This window comes from Arachis ipaensis, chromosome B06 (genome assembly GCF_000816755.2).
Source record: "Arachis ipaensis cultivar K30076 chromosome B06, Araip1.1, whole genome shotgun sequence".
Lineage (NCBI taxonomy): Eukaryota > Viridiplantae > Streptophyta > Magnoliopsida > Fabales > Fabaceae > Arachis > Arachis ipaensis.
This window is the reverse complement of record NC_029790.2, coordinates 135,085,228-135,094,049: the sequence shown is the minus strand read 5'-3', so window position 1 is coordinate 135,094,049 and position 8,822 is coordinate 135,085,228.

Below are 8,822 nucleotides of genomic sequence, written 5' to 3'. Positions count from 1 at the left end.
TCAACTTACTCAACTTACAATCTTAAAGTTCAAGTAAAGTAAAAGCTAATAAGTCAAAACAAACAAATTGTAATAAAATTAAAAATTAAAAAAAAAATTAGAGCTTATTAAGTCTTTAACTAGCTATCAAGTCATTAATTAGCTGAAAATTTAGATACAGTTAATTTTACGTGAAGTTAATAATTAAGAGTTATTAGATAAAATTTTAGTCAAATTAGTCAAATAATTTAATAACTTTTAACTATCAAGTTCGCATAAAATTAATTGCATCTGAATTTTTATTAAATTTTTTTAATTTTTTCAACACAAATCAGACGGTCCGAGTACAGAAATCAGACGCTCTGATCTAAAAATTAGATAATCTAATTTCTGTACCTCTTAAAAATCAGACGATCTAATTTGTACTCTATACATTAAATCATCGTACATTTTAAAAAAATATCACAGTAGATCATAATTTAAAAAATCACTATTGTTAATCTAATATTAAAAAAAAAAAGTGCAAGTGAGTTTAGTGGTAGGGCAGAGAAACATGAAATTCAGACCTTGGGATTTGACCTTTAGAAGACTCTGGATTGTCATCAAGAGAAAAGTGATTTTTTTTTTTACAAAAAAAAGAAAGAAAGAAAAGTGTTAATGTATGTAATTGTAATATTGTATAGTGTCTATGGTCGCTTTTGTTAGATTTCACGTGATGTGTGTCGGTGCCATCCCCAAATGCAACCTTGTGAAGATTGATTTTATAAAATTTGAAGGGCAATTAAGTCAACTTTGTTTCTGGTTTGTTAGTTGGGGTTCAATATCTCATGTCCTGATACTACCAATACTATCTTGTTCAAAACGCAACATTGGATCTCAAGCTTCAATAAAATATTGTCTTCAAACTCTGTTGTTAGTTAATTACTATTAATATATGATTGATTTTTATTAACTCTTTTAGTTTTTTTTACTATTGTTATAAACTTTATTTCTTCTATTTTTAGTAATAATGGCTATAACACTGATAGTAACTTTTATTTTCAGTTTTTTTTTTTAATTGACCAATCAATAATCGTATATATAAATTGAGATTTAAATTTTTTATATTTATTACTAGTAAACTCATCTTTTTTTTTTAAGTTAAGAATGATATTTGAACTGGCAACTTTTAAGTGAGTATGAAGAGACTGTTAGTGGACAAAAAAAAGTCGTTTAAGCCTAGTTTGTCAATTATGAGAAGTAGTCAATAGAAAAAATACTATTTAATAGTGTTTACTAATACAAATTAGAATAAACTCACAAATAAATTCTTAAAGATTTATATTTTGGATATATTAGTTTTTAAAATAAAATACTAATAAAGTCTTTTAAAATAGTATACGTGAACACACTATTTTTAAATTAGTCATTATGATTAGAATAAAAAATTTTAATTTAAATTAATCTGTTCACTTTTTTATTCTAAAAAACTTTATTGATAATTTTTTTTTAAAAAAACTAATCTATTTGAAGTGTAAATTCTCAAAAATTTATTTGTTACTTTATTTATTATACATTACAGATTGTTTTGTTCACATATATCGTTATTTGAAGTATTAATTCAATTTGAGGTATCATCATATACTAAAAGTGAAAAGAGCTTTAAGATGATGATTGATTATGAACCATACAGTAGTGAGATGTACGGAAGGACCCAACTTGAGATCCAATGAAGTTGCATGGTGAGAGTGAGAGAATTATGCTATGGAGTTCATTATTAAGCCAGAGTGGATTGATAGCACCTCCTCCTTCACAAGGATATGCTTCAAACACAATAATATTAGGTATTGTCCTCTTCCCCTTATTTTTTGCTTAATGCCTCTTCCCTTAACACTTAACACCCATACCTCTCTCTCTCTATGTTCAATTGTTCATTGCTCATAACAACAACAAGATTCTTTCTCTTTTTTTTTTTTTTTTGGTTTGCACCATGGTATCTATCAGGCCGGAAACCCAATGACTAATCCCTTGGGTACTGCAGAGGCACACAAAGTGGGCGACCCTCCCAAACAAGCAAGCTCCATTTCCATCCTTCAGTGGGTATCGAACCCGGGAGAGATAGTTAAGGGACACAGACCCTCATCCATCTGTGCCAACTTGCGTTTATTTTTATTTTTTAATGGGAATTCTTTCTCTTTTTCTGTTTTTGGGCTCTATTACTACAATATTAATTGTAATGGGCTTGGGCTTTATGATAGATTAGCCTTTTTGGATCTATATTCCAAAACATAAAATTGTATAAGTCTATGATTTTTTTTTTAACAATGATGCTTTTGGTTCCAAGAAAACCCTTGATGGGCTTGTTATATGGGTGTTCATTGAATAGGGCCTTTTTTTTAAGACATCAATCCATTCTGAATAATAAATTTGGGAAAGAAAATAAGTAAGTTTTTGTTTTTAGTTTTTATTTATTTTTTTGGGTTACATATGTGAAGATGTGAAGATGTGTCTAACTATTATGATGTTTCAAAATCCATCCATGTCCAAACAAAAATACCATAAATACAAGAGCACACAATTAAATTATTGAATCAGTAAATACCAAAAGAAAAAATTATTGAATGAGTATATCACCAAAAAAAAATATATTGAATCAGTATAGGGAATTAAATTTTAATTAGTCAAGTATACTTTTGTAAAATTAATTTTTTTAACTTTCTTCTCTTTTGTACAATTTAGTATTTAGAGTTTAGGATTTAGAATAATTTAAGATTTAAAATTTAAAATTTTCATTTTTTCCCCAAAATGTTGACTAATATTGATTAGAAAAAGTTAACACCCTAATTGAACACTAAATTATTATATATGAAATGAGTTATTATATATCCTAAGCTGCGTTTGGTTTTGAGAACATGAGGAGACAAGATCCTGAGAATAAAATACAAAGGATAGATCTATAAAAATTAATGTTCTTATATTTTATTTGGTGATAAACTAGAATAAATTGTGAACGTTCAATTTATTCTCATTTTTTTCATTCAAAAAATTTAGGAAGAAAAATATAATAATAAAAAATATAATTATAAAAAATTAATAAGAATAATAAATAAAAAATAAAAAATAAATTGTGTCCCTCGTTAGTGTCTCAGTATCTTTTCTGTCAGGATGAACACACCATACACTAATTCAGTATCTTTAGATACAATATCTTTATCCATGTTTTATCTACTAAATATAATTTTATATCTCTGTGTTTCTGTTTCAGTATCCTATATCAATGTTATGTCCTTATAAATAAATGGAGCTCTAGTGTTCTAACTTCTAAGTATCATCCTGAATACTTCTCTTATATACCAAGTAAAAGAAAAAAAAAAGTAAAAAATATTAATCTCTTAAATATTTAACAAGAAACAATAATTCTTCCTTCATAATAATTACAAGGATATTGGAGAAATTATTAGGAGATGAAATCATTTCTCCCATGTTAAATAGGTCATTCATCCCCCACCTATATAGCTAGGTCAATATATATGACAAATCAGCAAAGATTATTGTTAATAGCAGTAATAGGTTATGAACTTAATGTTTGAATAAAGTAGCAATGATCAATACAATGTAACTATACAAGTTACAACCCTAAATTAATTAAACTAAGTGAATAAATGAGATGGAGTAGCATGAATCCATCAATTCTAGTTACAGTGATAATCATCATTATAATGCTCTCCCTTTTATCATAATTTAACCATAATTATTATTCAAGTTACATACCTATCAATCGAGTTTTTTTTATTCAATATATGTGTATTATAAATTTATAATAGTCAAAATGGTAAATACATTATTCTTTTAAATAATGAGTTAATTTGAGTTCAAATCTTTTGAATAACAAAACGTTATTTTATAAATATTTTTTATTGCATGATTACTGGTGAGAATTATTGAGGGCTAAAATGAAAAAAAAAAAATTAAACCAAAATCTTCTTATTTCCTTTTATACGCAATAAATTACTATTTTAAACTTTATTTGATTTGCAACTTTCATCCGTTAAGCACCTTTATTTATTTATTTATTTATTTAGGCTACTTCCATGTGAAGCATGTTCTTGAGATATATAGAATAAGGTTAACGTATGAATACTTTGCTGAATTATCGTGTCTGCGTGTCGAACACATTTCAGACACAACACTCATCGATACTCATCCGACACGCGTGTCTGCAATGTCCAAACCGTGTCTCAATAAAAAATAAAAAATTATTTTTCGGACACACTGGGACATACTTAAATACCATCACGTGTCAGCATGTCCGGTCTTATTCTTAATATATATTCTTAAAATAAATTTAGATATAGTATATATTATTATTTATTAAAACAAAAGATATTTTAAATACTTGATATAATTAAAATAAGACATTAAAAATAATTTTAAAAATTAATTTATATTTTAATATTAATAAAATATTAAAATATCATTACGGTTTATTTAAAAAATACTTTATATTTTATATGTATGCATGTCCCTGTGCCATGTAAAATTTTAAAATTCGCGTGTCGGCGTGTCCCGTATCGTGTCGTGTCCCGTGTCCGTGTCAGTGTCCGTACGTTATAGGGTTAAACCAATTTATAGAGACCTTAAATCCAATAATTATTAAGAAAGTTTTTAATCTGAAAAAAATTTATTTAATTTTAATATTAAATAATTAACAAAATTTAGTTTTTCGAGATAAAAAATTTATACAACCAAACTCTTCGATTACTGAGGATAATTCTTTGCGGTAGAAGTAATGATGGCTTTGTTTTCGTCGCCACCGACGAATTTTCCCACAAAAAATGAATTCTCAACAATATTTTTAATGTGCTTGAACTAAGGACAATGATTTGTGGTGATGCATTTGTTACTGATCTTGTGTCTCTCAAATTTATACTTCTTATTTTAAAAAGGACATTAAAATTTGGTAAAATAGTTACGTTAATTATTTAATATTAGTATCACAATAAGACTGTATTAAAACTAAATATATTTTTCTATTCAAATACAATACTCTAAATTTTAAAAATTAAAATAAAATTAGTTCCAAATATAAAAAATCAATTTAATACTTTAGCCGTTTGAATGTTAGTTGATGTTTATTAGTTGCATTGAGATAGAAATCAACTTGAATATAAGAAAATAAAATAAATAAAAAATATAATATAATTGATACATGGTTATAGATAATGTGAGAGGAAGTGAATGAGATTTGAATAGGGTAAGGCAATGTCCGTGATGAGCGACGTGATTAAGAGAAGTGCATTGAAAAAGGGAAAATTATAAAAGTTTTGGTAAGTAGTGACATGTCCTTTTGTGACCTTGGTTTGGTTTGGTCAAAAGTAAGCATGTATGACCTCAACTTACCCTACCTTTAGGCCCTACCCACTCAATGTATTCCACTACAATACATTCACACAATCTTCCAATCTTTTGTTTTCCAACATTGCGTTCCTTTATAAATACCAGATATTACCCTTACAAGTTACAACGTCTAGGGGGTGTCCGCGGATCGAATCGGATCGGATATGGGCAAAAATTCGATCTGATCTGCACAATTTCTATCGGATCGGATCGGATATGATATCCGCACTTTTTAGTGCCGGATTCGATCCGATCCGATCCGCACATTTGCGGATCGGATCGGATATCGGATATATCCGCACAATTAAACATTCTCTTTTTAATCATATTTCTATGTAAAAGAATTCGATAAAAATATTTCTTTCATACTTTTAAATTTATTTATTCCTAAAATATTTTTAATCAAACTCTCTCTAAATAATAAAAATAAAATAATACAATATATGAATAATAATTACTAACTAAAACATACAAACAAGTAAATATAATACCAAACATATATATATTTATTTTTTTAATTATTATAGTGCGGATCTGCGGATCGGATATGCGGATGTAGAGCAGATATCCGTGATCCGATCTGCAAAAGGTGTGGATCGGATCCGATCCGATCCGATCAATTTGCGGATCGTATCGTATCCGCAATTTTCGGATCGGATGCGAATATTTACCGCGGATCTGCGGATACGATCTGATCCATGGACATCCCTGGTAATATACGCAATCTAATTTGATAATTATACTAGTGACTGATTTTAAAATTTATTAAAGTTGAATTGTGGTTAGGTAAATACTAACAAATTGTTCTGAAAAGTGAAAATTCAAGTGTGCTATTTACATGTTACACACTTATATTGGTTATATAACTTACCTTAGGCCTTAGCTAGCATTAATGCAGGGATAATAATAGATACAAAATAACTTAATTATTTAATGAAGTGATATATTAAATATTATATTCTAGTAGACTAATCACATCTACACATCAAGATGCATATATAACAGAGTTGCTCCTTTTTGACAAGAATGGAATTGACCTTTGATGCACCCAAGTTTGTTTTCTCATTGGTGGAATTGGGTTGTTCATTGTTCAATTTTCATTTCCTCTTGGCGCTTAATTAGCTTGCATGCATGCAAGTTGTTAGTTATCACAATTAATTAACTAATTTATAAAGAAATGATCCCATATGCCATAGTAATTTGAATTACCAGTATATGTTAATGAAGAGCCAAAAAAGAAAAGAAAAGAACAATAAAGAGATGGGAAAATTTTGTTCGCGGACATTTAAATTTCTAAAGATTTAAAAATACATTTAAATCTTTGACCCCTTTAAAACCTGAACATATCGATTTCTGAGTCTAATTTGTCCAATTTTAAAATTTTTCTCACGTATGTATTCTTATCAACCAGGTCAGCACAACAGGAGTCACATTTGATTTTTTCGATAAGTTTGACAGATCCAAATAAACATGAGGGATCAATATGTCTAAATTTTAAAAAAGTCAAAAACTTATATATATTTTCAAATTTTTAAATATCTACAGATCAAAAGATTAAAGACTTATTTGTCCTTTTCTCTTTTCTTCGTCATAGGTGAGCGACCTAACTATCCTCATTAACAATGAAATCCCAAAGTAGTTGGTAGATTATTGGTGATAGTTGCTTGACTTCCATGCGGCTTGATTGGAAATAAAGCAATCAAATTCGGAGTATTTTGACTTTTAATTTAATTGTAAATTAAATTATAGTGCATAATAAATAAAGAGGGGATACACAATTTATCCAGAAAAATAAACATATACACATATAATATTATATTGTTTTTATATATATAAACATAAATGGTGTATTAATACCCTGGCATTTTTTTTTTCAAATTAGAGGATAAATGATTATCTTGTATCATACGTTATTGCATAATAAATTTAATTATACTTTGTAAAATATTAAATTAATTAATATTTTTTATCAATAACTATAATTGTGTATCAACACTTTTATTTTATTGATAAGTCGTCTGAATTTAAGTTTTCTTTAGTTTTAGTATATTTAATAAGTGTACTTTATATATCTTAATAAAAACAACCATAAGTGTATTTTCAAATCAAACTATTAAACCAAATTCACTTTTAAGCAGCTGGATTTCCATATTATCGAAGCAAGTTCTAATTAGTTTCTGAAATTGAATAACTGTGTGTTATTATATATACTATTAATTATTAAAAGAGTTAGACTATACTTTTGAAATAAATATTTATTAAATTAGTTTCTGAGTTTTTATAAATAACTACTCGACACAAGTCAAACTCTTATATTGAGTAACAATAATGATATATGTAAGATTTAAATTAATGTTTTTTATGATATAGAAAAAGTATAAATAACCACTAATATTTTTGAATAATATATGAATAATGTGAATTAATAAGGTTAAAAGAGTAAATTAATCTTAAATTTAAACCTAATTAAATTTAGACTATATCCATATATAATACTAGTTACTTGGAAACAATACCCAATGTTCATGAACATTAAAGTAGTACACTATATATTTATAATATTGTACCGCACTAGTGTTCAATGTTTATATATATCTAGTTTCCAGCACATATACATTGAATAAACACTTGCCTTTGTCGTTCCTTCATTCATACCTTACTTCATGATTGATATATTTGTTTGGTGAACCATGTTTTCAATGACCTATGTAGCTAGTACCCACTAAATAATGCATGTATTCAATTATGGTATGATATTAATTAAGTCTCTTGTTACATATATGTGTGGAGAGCTTCAATTTCAGAGAGGTACTATAGAGGCACATATGATGAAACGGTTCCGCTACGTTACCAACAGCATATCTGCCAACTTCTGCCAACTCTTATTTATAATTGTGTTTCATGGAAGTGTGTTTGTGGATGTGTCTAATAAAAATGTATTTTTTATAGTTGTATTTAATAAAAGTGTTTTTATAGATATATTTTCTGGATGTGTCTCTTTATATATGTATTTAAAATATATTAATTATTAGACACATCCACGAACATACTTCCATAAAACACAATTATAAATAAGAATTGGCAGGAGTTGGCAGATAGGATGTTGGTAACGTAGACTTTTCCATGATGAAAAGGAGGAAAAAAAGATCTTTGATATTCGTGTTGGAAATTTAATTTTATTAAACTCTGTTTTCCATTTTCTCTTATTATCATTCTCATTAAATCTTATTTCTTTATAAAGTTTTAACCACTGCCAACGATATGTTTTTCTTTTTTTTTTAACTAAAGATATAAGACTCGAACCCACAACTTTTTAATTGAGTATGGGGAGACTATGTCATTTGAGCTATTAGCCTATTACTCATCTGTTAACCATATCTTTCCAAATAAAAAGCCAATGAGTAATAGCTCAAATGACATAGTCTCCACATACTCAATTAAGAGGTTGTGGGTTCGAGTCTCCTATT